The sequence below is a fragment of the Euleptes europaea genome, chromosome 1 (assembly GCF_029931775.1).
Source record: "Euleptes europaea isolate rEulEur1 chromosome 1, rEulEur1.hap1, whole genome shotgun sequence".
Taxonomy (NCBI): Eukaryota; Metazoa; Chordata; class Lepidosauria; order Squamata; family Sphaerodactylidae; genus Euleptes; species Euleptes europaea.
This window is the reverse complement of record NC_079312.1, coordinates 101,060,388-101,077,339: the sequence shown is the minus strand read 5'-3', so window position 1 is coordinate 101,077,339 and position 16,952 is coordinate 101,060,388.

The window sequence follows — 16,952 nt, the reverse complement described above, 5'->3', positions numbered from 1 at the left end:
TTTCCCTCCCCCCTTTTCCATTTATGTGGCTGCAGGGGGCGCTTTTTTGGGGATATAGCCCCCAAATATTTAGCATAGCTTCAGTGAATTATTCTTAAGATACTACCCAAGTTTTGTAAAGATGGGTTCAGTGGGGGCAGAAATATCGCCTCCCCCCCTTTTCTCTTTCCATGGCTGCAGGGGGCGCATTTTTAAGGGTGCAGATCCCAAACCTTGAGCGGAGTTTCAGACCAATATTCTTAAGATACCCCCCAGGTTTTGTGAACATTGGGTCAGGGGGTCACGAGATATGGGCTTTCCCCTTTCCCTTTTTCCCTATTGGGATGAATGGATCAGATCCTGTGCATCTTCTCCAGAGCAAAACGTTCCGTGCCTAATTGGAATCATCTTGGATTACAAGTCCTCTCTTCAGCCCCTCTTGATGGAACAGAAGACAGCCACAGTAAGACCCCATTTGGGGGCTTTAATCTATAATTTTTCTCCTGTGTATGTGTGTGTGGGGGGGGGGGAAAGCAGAGTTTGTGTGTGTGTGGGGAGGGAGCAGTTTCTGTGGGTGGGGGGGAAGCCAAAGGGGGCTTTCGTCGGTTCTGCCTGGGGTGTGTGTTCCCCCTCGAGTCTCTTGCTCCCTGGTTTGAGGGGGGAGGTTTCAGTTGTGTGTTGCAAAGGTGTTGTTTAACAAGGTTGTGTTTGCAGTTGTTTTGCTAATTTCTCAGCTGTTGTCGGGGCTGGGAGCTTTGTGCGTGGGCGGCAAGCTCTGCTGAGAGATGCACATTAAGGGTGGGGGGACCCCTTTCAGGGCCCATATCTCAGCCCCCCCGACCCAATCTTTACAAAACTTGGGGAGTCTTTCAATAAATGTCCTTTGAAGCTCTGCCAAAAGTTTGGGACCTCTAACCCCAAAAATCCCCCCCCAGAGCCGTGGAAAGGCGCGATTGTGTTTTTAATGGCTTTATTCGGCCGAATTTTTTTCCGAACTTTGAATTCCCGCCGAATTGAACGGATCCGAAGTGGGGGAGTTCGGACTTCGGCACGTACCGAACCCAGAAGGGCCAAATTCGGCCGAATCCGAACTGTACCGAATTTTTTTTTTGACAGCCCTAAAAGTGAACACATGTTAGCTCTATCTTACAAACAGGTGTGTGCACATACATTCAGGTTGCACATGCACTCACTAAAACATATGAAAAAGGCTACTATCACACTGCATCATGGGTATTGTAGTTTCCCCCTTCCTATCCACCTGCATCATATTTCTAAAACTTGTTTGACTGTTTGATTGATGAAAGATGTTTCCAAGGGCTTGCGTTATTACAATGCACAACTCATTAGTTGTTACTAGAAAATGGTCCTGATGTTGCCATTAATTCTACACACATGCCAGCAGAATACATTCCGTTGACAGCACAGATACAAAAAGCAGCATGTAGGCCATTCATACAGTGCTGGCAAAGTGTGAGTGATTCTGTTCTCAATAAACATGTAGGTCATTTAATAACCGGGGGGGGGACATGTGCCTCCGTAAGTTATCAATACGAATAAGACAGTACTGGGTCATTATGGTGTTGCTATTATACATAGCATTCTAGTCAACCTTCAAGCAAAAATATCAAGGCAATCCACAGAAGAACTCAACTCGTGTGTAAACAAGGATTTAAATCCTGGTAAGTTCCAAAGGCAATCTCAGTCACAGCAGAATTCTCAGTATCCCTAGTTCTTTTTCTTGATCTGTCCAGTTATGGTTGTTCATAATGATATAGAGGGAAGACATCATGGAACCACGTAGCCCAGTGGTACTCACTCCATGCCTGACAGACAACCCCACTGGCCATTACCAGCAACCAAAAGAGCCACATTACTATTATATGCCCTGTGAAACACACGCATAAAATAAGATGCAGCTGTTAATATTGTACATAACTATCTTTTTAAATTATCAGAGTAACCGTGCACAGGTAGGGTTGTTTCTCCTCTCCACTGTTGAACCTTAGTCAGTCCTTGTGTATCTGGAGTGTGGGCTTCCCTCTTTGCCTTCCCACTCCTCAGCATGAGCACAGCAGGTCAGGTGAGACAGCGAGACTGTCAAGGCATCTGTAGGAGGACCAGCTGGCTATGGAGAAAGGAGAGTAAAACCACCATCATCCCATAATAGCCAGATTGCTCTTTCCATGGGTGGCTGCTGTGGAGGTTTTACTCTGTCTTCTCTGCATCCAGCTTACTTTCCTCCCAACAGCTACCCTGAGATGAGAGAACAGAAGCTGCAGAGAAGAGGGTGGGTGTTGGAGAAGATAGGACCATCCCTGGACTGAGGCCCACAGCTCAGGGAGGATCACTGCTTACCCATCCTCCAGTCCCTCTAACAGCAGCTATTTCAAAGTGGGAACCACCTGCCAACCACAAGCCCTACTGGGCAATGACCAGTTCAGTTTCCTGGAATATGGGAAAGATGTCACATTGGGAAAGAGCCACAGGTAGCATGTCAAAGAGTCACATGTGGTTCCCGAGCCATTGAATATCACTGATGTAGCAAATTCGATTTGGCTACATGAAAACACCACAAAGCCAAATGACAGGGAGAACAATGTTTTCTACCCTCATTCTGAATTGTTGCCCGATTCACATGCCGCCCGAACTGCGTTTTGGAAGAAACAATATTTTGGAACATTAGTCTCAGCTCTGATTTAACAACGGATACCTTTGGCTAATTTCATTTGTTGTCATAAAGCATAATATGTTTGACACAAGCATGGACCTAGTGAATTGTCAGTATCATGTGTTCCTTGCGCCTTTCATACAGTCCACTGACGTTCAAGACAGAAGTCTTCTATCTGACTCCAGTTTGTCATAATGTCTGAATGCACTTAATGAACAGAGGCTACTGATAGTATTTTATCCATATTTTATTTGTTCTGTTACCAATTGTTTAAATGTAAGGTTTTAGATTTTGGATTTGTAGCATAGCAATGCAATATAATATTTACTGGTTCATGACTGCAATAAATTGTTGTTGTTGTTGTTGTTGTTGTTGTTATTTCTCAGTACCTGAGGTTCTAAGCCATGGTTTAACCATAGTTTAGAATACTGGTTAGTGGGGAAGAAACAATATATAGAGTAATATATAGTCAGAGGGGTTGGGTTGAGCTGAATCATTGTCCTGCAAAAAGTATCAAAGGTAATGTGCTAATCATTGCCCTGTAAGTATCAAAATAATGTGCTAATGAGGGTGTGGTATGTTAATATGGAACCATTGTATCCTGAAGTGATCTGTTAATGTGTGAAATCCAAAACTAATCCGCATGGCTATTGTGGACTGTAGTCTTTGTTAGTCTGGAGGTTTTCTGCACAGGAAGTCAAGCCTTATTCATTCTTAAACTCTCTTCTTTTCTGTTAAAGTTGTGTTGATGTTTATGAATTTCAATGGCTTCTCTGTGCAATCTGACAAAATAGTTGGTAAAATTGTCCAGTCTTTCAGTGTCTTGGAATAAGACCCTGTGTCCTGTTTGTGTCAGTCCATGTTCAGCCACTGCTGATTTCTCAGGTTGGCCAAGTCTGCAGTATCTGAAATTCATAACTTTATATTGATTTCTCCCTATTCGCACACCAACTACTTCATCGGTTTTTCTAAGATTATTCAATAACAATTCTAATACTAAAATAAACAACAAAGGGGAAAGAGGACATCCCTGTCTCGTTCCCCTTTGAATTTCAATCTTCGGTGATAATGATCCGTTTATTATCAAATTGGCAGTTTGTTGAGTATATACACTTTTTATAAAAGGTAAAGGTAAAGGTCCCCTGTGCAAGCACCGGGTCATTCCTGACCCATGGGGTGATGTCACATCCCGACGTTTCCAAGGCAGACTTTGTTTATGGGGTGGTTTGCCAGTGCCTTCCCCAGTCAACTTCCCTTTACCCCCAGCAAGCTGGGTACTCATTTTACCAACCTCGGAAGGATGGAAGGCTGAGTCAACCTCGAGCCGGCTACCTGAAACCAACTTCCGTTGGGATCGAACTCAGGTCGTGAGCAGAGTTTGGACTGCAGTACTACAGCTTACCACTCTGCGCCACGGGGCTCTTACACTTTTTATACTTTTACACTTTTTATAGCAGTTTTAAAATTCTCACCAAAGTCCATAAATTCTACCTTAAACATAAACTGCCAATTAACATTGTCAAATGCTTTTTCCGCGTCCAAAAATATCAAAGCTATCGGTGTTGTATCTTGTTCCGCATATTCTAAAAGATCTATTACCACCCTTACATTCTGACTAATCAATCTTCCTGGTAAGAATCCTGCCTGGTCTTCAACAATGATTCAGCTCAAACCCAACCCCTTTCTGACTATATATTACTCTTCCTACACACTTGACACTGAGAGACACTGTCCTTTAGTGTTACTCCTCTGAAGATGCCTGCCACAGCTGCTGGCGAAACGTCAGGAAAGAAAATACCAAGACCACAGTCACACAGCCCAGATAACCTACAATAACTAATGAACTCTGACCGTGAAAGCCTTCGACAATATTTTAATCCTCAATTTGTTGAGGCATTTAAATTTGACAAACTGAAACCTCCAACCTCAGTGTCCAGCTCAAAGGAAGGAAGAGTAATTGTGATGAATGTACAAATTCTGTGATTAGTTTATATCTGAAAAAACATCATCAATATTAATGTTCAATATTTAATGTTTACAAAAGGTATACTACAGCTGCCTTATTATATCCCTGGATAAATTGTGAGGCACCTGTAACAACAAAGCAGTTGGGTCAGCACTTACTTCTATAGGCTAATGATAAGATGGGCTTAGGAGGAGCTATGCAAACACTTTACCTTTGAATAAAGTTTTTCAACCAACTGACAGTTATACAATACAGGCAAGGTAAGTGGCCAGGACACCCTCCCCCAAGTACCGTGTTCATGCCAAAGATGTAATCTCCTTCTTCTGCTGTGGAATTAATTGACTGCAAGATCTATCTGGCACAGAACCTTTCAGGTATATTCTCAAAGTTACCTAGCCCATTCCTTTTCCTGCTTGGGCCATTATACTTCTTTCCCCATTTCCCTCTCAGGGCAGCCAGGTGGAATCAAAGAAGTAAGGCCAGAAAGCCAGGCTCTTGGAATGAACCTAGGTGCAGAAGGATCACCAAGGAGGACAGCTAATTATTGGGAGAGGAATGAAGGCTTGTTTGCTCTGCTGACACCATGTGCACCTACTCTTTGGTTGTGGCATTTAATTATTTTAACTGTATGGGTTTATCTCAGGTCACTATTATGTGGATAGCCCTAGCATGTGACGTAGGGTTGGACTAGGCAGCCTCTTGTTCCCATTGAAGTTTGTGATTATGTGGTTGTGATTATTCAGCTAAAAACAGCTGCAGCAGACCAATAACCATTTCTGGGAGGGGGGGAGCTGATCTCCTGCAAGTATTCTCTGATGAAGCTCTCTCTTTCCATTAGGGTTGAGCTTTATTCCACTCATGCGCCCCCCCCCTCCACTGTTAGCCAGAGCTTCCTTTTCAAATGCACCGCAGATTTAACAGATTTACCTGTTAAAGACAAGTAGAGGTCATACAGTGGGCAGGGTTTGGCACTTCTCAGCATCCTAGCCAGCAAACAAGGGGGGAACACCTCCCACAAAGAGCCCTCTTTGACCCAATTTAAAGGGAAAATAACTTTGACACCTGAAATGCTAATAACATTAAGGTAATTAACGCAGAGATGCTGACAGCTGAAAAAAGTAATTACTACCTCTAGTCATTATGCAAATAGGGGATATGTATGAGTGACTGACAGATTTTTTTAATATATGGAAAATCTTGTTAATCAGTTCAAAATGTTACATTTATCATACATTTAGCAGAAAGGGAAATGAGCATGTGGACTAAAAGTAAATTCATGGACAATGAATATCTTATTGTTCCTGAATGTTTCTTCTTAGATTGGTAGCTTTGACAGCCAACATACAGAAATATATCTTATCTTCTGGTTTTGGGGATTATCTGCAGTGGAATAAACTTTTTAAAATATAGGTCGATTTCAGAGATCATGGACACTATCTATCAACCAATTCTTCTATGTAAACTGCTTCCCCCACCCAACTAGGGTTTTCTGAAGAATATCACTCAGACTTCTTCCCCCGTCTATGTTGCATCTATCCAAACTAGATTTCAAACTGTCTATACAGGGGCCAATGTCTTCTTTTCTATATTTTGCTCTCCACCTAGTTCAGAGGTTGGCAAACTGCGGCTCGCATGTGGCTCTTTGGCCCCTTGAGTGCGGCTCTGCCACTTGGTTTGGAGCCCCTGCTCTCGCGCTCGCTCATACCAGCAGCCAGGCTGCGCTTGCTCCCTTTGCGCCGGAGCCGGGGCACCTGAGAGAGAGAGAGAGTCGAATCCTCCCCTGCGTTTTCCCTCTCTCCCCCTCTTATCCTCCCAGGCCGTGAGGTCCCGCCCCGCCCCAACTCCCTTCCCGGAAGTTCCCCCCAAGTCTTTGGGAGGTGAAAGCCTCCGCCTTTGGCTCGGCCCAGGTTGACGAGCGTGGAGTGCGGCAGTTCCGGCTCCGGGCCCGCCCACCTATCAGCTGTTGGGCGGGGCGGTTTCCCTCTGCCCGCGCTCACTGTGGCGCCCGCCGGGCCCTGCTCCCCGTCACTGTGGCAGCCATCGTGCCTTTGGGGGAACAGCGGGTCCCAGCCATGCCAGCCCCCCCCAGGAGGCTGCTGGCCTGGGGCATCTCCTCCTTGCCCCGGCCCGCCTTGGGCTTGGAGCCAGCCCCCTCCGAACACTCCCGGCGTGCCTCCGTCACCAGGGAGAGGCCAGTGCCGGGCGCCTTCGCACCGAGCCCGCCCATCTTCCAGTCAAGTTCCAGCCGCGCCGGCCGGGCGCAGCCGCTGCGCCTCTCACCCAGACTCGTCACTCCGGCCCCCCCTCGGCGTTCTCCGGGGGATTCCAGTAAGTGGGGTTCTGCTTCAGCGGAGGGGGCTGGGTTTAGTCCCGAGGTTCGACACCGGGCATCGGCCTCGGGACACATTCCCAATGAAAATTCACACAAAGCCAGCCATTCCAGGAAAAATCCCTTCAAGACTTGAAACAATATGCCCATATATACATGACCAGAACTCTTCCCTTACTAAAACATTATCTACTTGACGTGGGGGGAGGGGAGAAGGGAACCAGAATTCCATCTAAAGAACACAGCCACAAAACAGTTTTGATTCTCCCAAAGCAGATGAGGGGTTAAAGCAGAAAACTGAAATAGTGCTATCAGCAGCAATTTGTTAAACTGTGATTTGTTTAAAAATGATTTAATTTTATGGATTCCTTACTTACAATTTAATTTTTATCAATAAATAAGATCATTATTAAGTATGATATCAAGTTTTATTCAGTGCACCTATAGTTTAATTAAGACTTAAAACTTTAATAAAAGTTTATTAAGTTAATAAACAGTGTACCTACCTATATAGTTTAAGTTTAAGAAATTTGGCTCTCAAAAGAAATCTCAATCGTTGTACTGTTGATATTTGGCTCTTTTGACTAATGAGTTTGCCGACCCCTGACCTAGTTAATACTCCATAAATGCCAAACTGTAGCATAATTGAGCACAAAACAGACTAACTCTAGGTTTCTATGGAGTCAACTGTGAAATAGTTAGTTAAGAGTCAATTGATGTTCCTATGAAATATAAGGTTGATTTAAGCATTGTATATAATGAATTTGGTATCAGCAATGTAAGGATAAATTAAGTGGTGGTAATTTTTAGAGCTTAATTTTGCAATGGTTTCCCTGCGCTATCAATATTTTAATTAAATTTTTGAAATATCATCAAGAGCACAATTTCCAAAAGGGATTAACAACCAATCTTAATGAAAACAACTGAAAACACATATAAGATTTGGGACACCATCTTCTTTATTATTTACTAAAAGACGCCAGCTCCTTACTACAGTGAAAGGACACAAGGTTCAGCTTTTCTGTCTCTGATGAGTCCTCCTGTGGCTAGACCTCACTGAGTTTGAAGTTACACAAATATTCACTTTCTAACCTTTGTGGTGTGGATCTTGGCTTGGGGGGGGGGAGAGATCTGCAAAGGCAGCAGAGATGGTGCAGCGTTGGGCAGCTGGGGCATGTGCTTATTCTTGCCTGACCCACGGTATGTTTCCAAGCCACTGATTTTCACGATATGTTTCCACAGTTTCAGAAGTTCAATTAATCTAAAATGATCCATACAACTATAATTTCTGCACTAGCTTTTACTGCAGCAATTCACCAGTACACCTATACTTAGCCTATATCAGTACATCTTCTTGAACTCTCAGAAGTATCCTTATTTCATGAGAGTTTGGACTCATTTTGGTTCTGTTGGCCAAACCATTGCAAGAGTTCAGGAAGCCTTGAAAGGTGTAAACAGCAAGGGTGTGCTCAGAGGAAAATTTCATTACAATTTTGGAATTGGGCTTTGGGGTAGGGTTGCTAGGTCCCTCTTTGCCATCGGTGGGAGATTTTTGGGGCGGAGCCTGAGGAGGGTGGGGTTTGGGGAGGGGAGGGACTTCAATGCCATAGAGTTCAATTGCCAAAGCGGCCATTTTTCTACAGGTGATCTGATCTCTATCAGCTGGTGATCAGTTGTATTAGCAGGAGATCTCCTGCTACTACCTGGCAGTTGGCACCCCTATTTTTTTTGGGAGGGGGCGGGTTACTGTGATTGCTTCATTTCAAGTAGGGTGTTACCAGTTCGGATTAGAAACCTGTGCTGTGTTTGCACACACTGTTCTTTTCAATGCACAGCCAATTTGAGCATCTCCCAAGCAGCAGTCATTAAACTTAACACCCCCAAAATTGCATGGAATACAGTCCTCCTTCTCCTCTCCAGACCCCGAATCTCAAGCACATGACTCAAAGTAGCTCCATTTTACTGGGGTCCCCAAGTAGCTAATTTCTGCGCATGTGCAGTGCAGACACTGTTCTTTTTCATGCACAGCCAATTCGAGGGTATCCCATGCAACAGTAAGGAGGATTTTTCACTCAAAAATTTGCTGCTGCCTTGTGTCGGAGCAAAAAAAAAAAAACACAAACTAAAACGGTTATTCATGAATGCGATTCAAATCAATTAACCCCAATGCAGTCTGGGTTATTCATGAAGCAAAGCCTGCAGCACTTAACGGGGGTTCGCTGTTTCAGCCCTCCTCCCTGCAGACAAGCTAACTGTTGATGCACGCCCCCTTTTCCCTTAAACGAGGCCGCGGATGCATTTATTAAGTTGGGCACTAGATGTCGCTCCCTCTCTCCTTCGCTGTGTCTCTGGGGGTGGGTGTTGATGTGCAGGAAATTTGCCCCCACTCCCCTGGTGATTCCTATTCCATGACCAGAACAACCTTGCCTGGTGGAGCATTGCTTCCTAGTGACAAAGTGGAATCAAACATTGGTCTCCCCCTTTTCAAAATTTTTTTATAGATCCATAGTTCCATTCTTTTACAAGGTAGGGGGAGTGAGCAGGGAAGGGGGCGACCGGCGTGATCCTGTGTGCGTGTGTTGTTGGGGGGGGGGCTTCTGTGCATGCTGCTCTTGCCGGGGTGCCCCTGCTTCTTGCACCCAGGCTGCACTTTTCAAAGCACAGACACACCATTCCCCACCCCCCATTTCCATGAGGAGCGTCCTGCTACGGGGCAACTCCAGGACATTTTTGGTCGGTCGCTCTGTGGAACATGGACCCCCTCCCTCCCTTTGGTTTCCTGCGTCACCCCCCTCCATAACCTGATATTTCCCAGTCCCATATGAAGAACCAGTCCCTTTTGGGGGGTTTTCAGTATGCCATGAGCATTGCATGCTTGCTAGTGCTGGGTTACAGTAATCTTGAATTGCTGTTCCACATTTCAGCCATGCACCACCTTATGTAGGTTTACATGATCATGCCCCCCCCCAATGTGGGTCTCCTGGTTGTGTGGTGATTGTGAAGTTCTTGACATTTTGAAGTTACTTTTCCATTTCTGCTGTGAGATTTTATTAATCGTTGAACATAACATCATTGATTCCTCCTTCTCCCCCTCCCCAAGGTTAAAGCTGGCTAAAACTTCAACACGCGCGATGAGTCACACAGCTACAGCTTAAATTTCCACAATCTCCCCACCTGAATTACAATAGCAATGTAACAAGTTCTTTGTTTGAATTGAAATTTGATCTTTGCAGCACAATGCCTGTGTCTGGGGCTCCACAAGAGATTGGCAATCACCTCGCGAACTGCTCTCCCTTCGGGGAGATTCCGGTCTTTATGTGGGGGGGCTCTGTACACACTGCTCTTGCGGGGGGGGCTGCTTCTTGTGGCCAGGCAGCCATTTTCAAAACACGACTATGGATTCCTGACTACTTTGTGCAGTTTTTGGAAAGACATCTCCCACTGACCTCGGGAGGATGAAACTCTTTTGATTTAATTTCAACTCATTGGTTCTGGTCCGACCTTCTGGGGCAACAGAAGACACCATCCTCTATTTTTACAGAAAAGATATTCTCTTGGAGCTGGATTCTGCATCAACTCTCAAATTACATGTCTGCATACAGTTCTCATAGAAGCGTGAAATGCTCTATGTTCAAAAGCTGACCCAACAACAAAGAGCTAACTCACCACCCACCCCTCTTCTTCTTTCCTCTGAGCAGCACTGGGTACATTGATAGCCTGGCCCACATGAGAAAGAATAATCTTTCAGCATTTCCAGTAACAGATTCTGTGGGGTTTTCTGAGCAGTGCTGCTGCCGTGCATGTTTGGAGTTCCCTTGGTGACAGCTAACCCCACCCCACCCCAACCATCACTCTTGGGCCAACACACACCAGGTTTTCATAATCAAGCCAGATAAAGTACTCTGAATTAAAATGGGAGGGGGAAAACATGCGAGAATGAGCCACCCTGGGTGGAAAGGTTCCCCCCTTCTGTTTCTGCACAACTATGTTTCGGCCGCACCTCTCTATTGGCCCGCAATGCCACCCTGAACTGCTGGGGAGGGGGGAAGAAAAACATGAGTCTGAGCTCTACCCTGCTCCAACACAAAAACCCAGCAGGGTGACCCAGGGCAAGTAGCAGTTCTCTTATGAGTGCTCTCAGCCCCACCTACTTCATAAGAACATAAGAAAGGCCCTGCTGGATAAGACCAAGACCCATCAAGTCCAGCAGTCTATTCACACAGTCGCCAACCAGATGCCTCTAGGAAGCCCCCAAACAAGACAATTGCAGCAGCAACATCCTGCCTGTGTGTGTTCCACTGCAACCAAAATAATAGGCATGCTCCTCTGATCCTAGAGAGAATAGGTATGCAGCATGACTAGAATCCATTCTAACTAACAGCCATGAATACCCCTCCCAGAGGAGGGAAGGAAAGGAAGGAAAAGAAGGCTAGGAAGGAAGGCTGGGGTTGCCAACACTCCAGCCACCAACTGGAGAGTGGAAACCCTAAGAGAGGCTTTGCAGAGGAGGGAGGGAAGGAAGGAAGGAAGGAAGGAAAGGAGGCTTTCCCCCCACATACACACACACATACACGCCTTCCCACCCCTCCACACACACACACACACACACACACACACACGCAGGCACACACACACACGCAATTGGGAAGGAGGCTTTCCCCACACACACACACACGCATGCATATATCCTTCCCCCCTCCACACACACACGCACACACGCAATCAGGAAGGAAGGAAGGAAAAGAAGGAGGCTCTCCCCGCCCCAAACACACACACACTCACTGGGCCGTGCTATTGGCATGGTGTGAGCCCCTGGCCTAAATCAGAACCAAAAAACCACATCAGAGACAGCCAGGCCCAAAAGAAGCTGATTTTTACTTGGTCTAAATAGGATTACAGAGCATGAAGAAAAGGTGACAGCAATGGCTTTTGCTGGCTTGGACTTGGTAATATAAAGGCATGAAGACATGTAAGAGATTACAGAACACAAACAGCACTGTGGTTCACACAGCTTCAAAGTCAGTTTGGTATGCATAACAATCCTTGAGCTGTTGAGTCTGGACAGTGAGCAGGAAACGAAAGCAACTGCGATACAGGCCTGACATTCTGCCCCCCTTAAGGCCCCCCTCCGGCTTGGTAGGGGGACGGCTTGTCCGGGTAGGCGGTGTGAAAGGCGTTGACCAGATGTGAAGCGGAAACATTCTGTGCACATACCCACTCGTCGTACGCTGGGGGAAAGTGCTTCCAGTGAATTAGGTATTGGAGAGATCCATGCCGCATACGGGAGTCCAGGATTTTTGACACTTCAAAATGCTCCTCCCCTCCCACCATCACGGGCTGCTCGGGAGGCGGGTCAGGGTGCCAATCCGGGGAGGCGGTGTGAGGCTTGAGGAGGCTGACATGGAAGACTGGGTGTATACGTCTTAAGGTTTTAGGGAGAGTAAGCTCCACGGTGACAGGATTAATAATCTGGGCAATGGGATATGGCCCTATATACTTGGCACTGAGTTTGTGGCAAGGACGAGTGGACCTCAGGTTCTTGGTGGACAGATACACTAATTCACCAATTTGAAAGTCCTTGCTGGGAGAACGATGCTTATCTGCTTGCGCTTTGTACTTGCGCTTAGCTCTGTCAAGATTGCTCATCAGCCAGGGCCATGTGGTACGGAGAGCATGTGCCCAAGAGGCTACGTCAGGATCCCCCTCCCCCTTGGGTGCTTCTACAGGAGCAAGAGGACCGAAGTCCTGACCATACACAGCATAGAATGGGCTGAAACCTGTAGATTGATGTACAGCATTATTGTAAGCATATTCTGCAAAAGGCAACAGTTCTACCCAATCATCCTGGTGGTAATTGACATAACAGCGTAAATAACATTCTAACACAGCATTGACACGTTCAGTTTGTCCATCCATCTGGGGATGATAGGCACTAGATAAACCTTGCTCCACCCCCACCAACTTGAGAAAAGCTTTCCAAAACCTAGCAACAAAACTACTTGTGCGGTCGCAGATTATCTTACGCGGAAACGAATGTAGCCGGAAAACATGTGACACAAAGAGGCGGGCCAAGTTGGGAGCGGAGGGAATACCCGCACATGGAACCAAATGTACCTGTTTGGAAAATAAGTCAGTAACAACCCATAGTACAGTTTTGCCCCCGCTAAGTGGGAGATCCATCATAAAATCCATGGCAATTACTTCCCAGGGCTTGCTGGGAACTTCCAGCGGTTGCAGTAGTCCTGGGGGCTTGCCTTGAGATCGCTTGACCGTGGCACAAATGGGGCAGCTGCAAACGAAGGAGTCCACATCAGAACGCATCCCCCTCCACCAAAACTGCCTGCGCAACAAGTGAAGGGTTTTCAGGAACCCAAAGTGTCCTGCAGTTTTAGTTCCATGAGCCAATTGCAGGACTTCTTTTCGAAGTGTCTTAGGTACATACAATTTCAAGTCTTTGTACCAACAATCACCTTGCTCAAGTACACCTGGGGGCAGGGTTTGGGCAGTGCGTTCGGCTAAGCATTGAGCCCGAAGGGAGTCCAGAAAGGAGTTGGAGATGATCAACCCCCCTCCTTTTGTGGTAGAAGGAGAACCAGGAGCTGGAAGGGGGGGAGAAACTGGCTGCTGCGGGACACTGGTTTCAGACGGCGCAAGGGGGGCTGGCAAGGGAGCTTGCTGGGCAGGGTTGGTTACCTTGTCAGTTACTGCTCGGACTTCAGGTAGAGGTTGAGTTTGAGACCGGGTTTGCACGGCCAGCACGGGCAGGGCCCCTCGTTGCGCCGGGGTGAACAAAGAGTCAGACGGCCGATCAAGTTTTACTGGGTATTGTGGCAACCTGGATAGGGCATCAGCAAGCACGTTCTGTTTTCCAGGCACATGTTTAAGAACAAAACGAAATTGAGCAAAGAAGTCCGCCCAAAGCTGTTGTTTTGCGGACAATTTATGGGTCCCCGTGAGGGCAGCTAGATTTTTGTGGTCTGTCCAGACTTCAAAGGGGACCCTGGACCCTTCCAGGAATTGCCTCCACAGAGTAAGGGCATGGTGGACGGCTGATGCCTCCTTTTCCCAGATGGGCCAATTTAATTGGGCATGAGCAAACTTTTTGGAGAAGTAGGCACAGGGGTGAAGGAGACCGTCCGGTCCTCTCTGGAGAAGCCCCCCCCCCATGGCTACGTCGGACGCATCGACTTGTACAATGAACATTTGGTTCGGATCTGGGTGCTGTAGGACAGGTTCCAATGTGAAAAGTCATTTGAGGGCTACAAAGGCGGATTGGCACTGATCAGTCCACTGTATTTTGGCAGAGGGCAACGTTGCAGAAACCCCTTTACCTTTCGTTTTCAGAAGATCAGTGATTGGGAGTGCCGTTTGAGCGAAGTTGGGAATGAAACCGCGGTAGAAATTAGAAAAGCCCAGGAATTGTTGTACTTGCTTGCGGGTGGAGGGCGGAGTCCAGTCAAGTACCGATTGGACTTTAGCAGGGTCCATGCTAAGGCCATGATGAGAAATTATGTACGCCAAGATAGTTATTTTCTCTTGGTGAAATTCGCATTTAGACAGCTTTGCATAGAGCTGGTGGTTACGCAGATGTTGCAAAACTTCTCTGACCAGAGCAACATGCTCATCCATGGTTCTGGAATAAATTAGGATATCATCCAAATAAACCACCACACCACAGTACAGCAAATCATGGAGGATTTCGTTAATGAGTTGCATGAAGACCCCCGGGGCCCCTTTTAATCCGAAAGGCATCACAAGAAATTCGTACATCCCAAAACAGCTAGAGAAGGCGGTGAGGGGCTCGTCCCCTTCACGGATACGAACGCGATAATAAGCTTCCACTAAGTCCAGTTTGGAGAAAACGCGTCCTTCCTGTAATTGCCCCAAAATATCTGAAATCAACGGTATGGGGTAGGCATTGGCTTGGGTAACTGCATTAAGCTTTCGGAAGTCAATGCATAAACGTAGATCACCCTCCTTTTTTCGGACAAAGAATGCAGGGGCTGAGTTGGGAGCGTTCGATTGCCGAATGAACCCTCGAGCAAGATTCTTATCCAGAAAGTCACGCAACACAGCGCGTTCGGAAACGCTCATGGGGTAAATCTTGCTCTTAGTTAGCGTGCAGTCCTTGACTACCTCAATTGCACAGTCAGTGGTACGGTGGGGGGGCAAGGCATCACATTCTTTAACATCAAAGACATCAGCAAAATCACTGTATGCTTTGGGCAAAGGTGGCGGCATTGAGGCATCTGAGGTTAGAGCCAGAGCGGGTGGAGGCACCACTGCGACTCTTTGCCGGTGCTGCTCGCACTTGGGATTGGCAAAGGTAATGGTGTCCGTTTCCCAGTCTATATAGGGACTATGTCCTTTCAGCCAATTAATCCCTAGGACAACCTCGAACCGGATGGGGGCTATGGTAAAGTCTATTTGTTCCCAATGAGAACCAATACCCATCGCTACTCCCCGTGTGCGATGATCGACTGGTCCCCCCTTAAAATGGCTCCCATCCATCTGGGCAAATTGGACGGGAGCTGGTAAAGCCTCGGACTTGACTTTGAGGGCTGCAAACCTGGCCTCACTGATTAAAGTGCAGCTGCAGCCAGAATCAATAAGTGCCTTGACAGGCAGTTGGGGACCCCCTTTATAGTGTTGCAACACTGCGTCCACATACACCGTATTTTTTACTTTTCTCACCTTCACCGGTTTCTTGGGTTTTGCAGGAGAAACTGCGGGGGTCTGCGGGGACGCTCCATTCACCGCAGACTGTGACCGGTTATTTGACAGGTCAAGAGGCGAGTCCAGGTTTAGCGCTGGGGTAACCTGGAGATGATCCCCGTCCGAAGACGGAGAATTGTCCCCCACTGGGGCACTTGTAATCCGAGACCCGGAGGGGTCTGTAGAAGCAGGAAGATCGGGAGAGTCTCTGAAATGAAGGGCAGAGGGTGTGAGCCGTCCCGGCGTTGTACTGCGGGCGGCCACGGTGCCTCCGCGCTGAGGTCGTCCCCGGTTTTTTGACAGGTCAGGAGGCGAGACCAGGTTTAATCGTCAGGGGCTGGTGCCCCCGGGTTGTGATCCCTGGGTTGCGGGTTTCTGGACGAACCCTGGAAGACGGTCCCAATCTCGTACGGGACGTTGTAGCTGAGCTGAGCAGGACTAGCACGGAAGTTAGTCGCCTACATGGATTAATACAGACCCAGTGGCGTTCTCTAGTGACTTCTCCTTGGATGTCTAACGTTGAGGATGCCAACACCTGTTTAGACCTCCAAGCCCTTGATCGGTTGGTGGATGATGCTCAACTGGCGGTGGAGGATTTACAAATACTAACTGGTTTGTTGGATAAACTTATTGCTCGTGAGACTCACTCAACAGGAGCCATGGCAGGAGCCCCACCGGCAAGTTTTTCTTTGGTGCGGAATGCAGCTGACTGTCAAGCAGAGGCGAATACTTTTCTTTTCTCTCTTCTCATCTGCCTGGCTAGAGCCCTGGAAGGTTCGCCAGGCGCTCGGATTGGAGCTGGGACGGTGCTCTCCGAGTTATTTGCCCATGGCTGGAGCCCCTGGGCTGTTCGCCCGGATTCCGGGGGGGAGCTTGGTCGCTCCCCAGACAGTGGGTTCCTCGCCGAAGCCCTGGAAGGGTCCCATCCTTGGTACCTTCCTTTGAGGACGCCCTACACAAAGTTCATCGGGCAGACGTGGAACGTAACCGCCTGACTGGACTTGTATGGGCGCAGCGCGGAGGCCAGCGCAGGAGCCCCAATCGCAAAAGCGATTGCTGTCACAATGTGAGCCCTTGGCCTAAATCAGAACCAAAAAACCACATCAGAGACAGCCAGGCCCAAAAGAAGCTGATTTTTACTTGGTCTAAATAGGATTACAGAGCATGAAGAAAAGGTGACAGCAATGGCTTTTGCTGGCTTGGATTTGGTAATATAAAGGCATGAAGACACGTAAGAGATTACAGAACACAAACAGCACTGTGGTTCACACAGCTTCAAAGTCAGTTTGGTA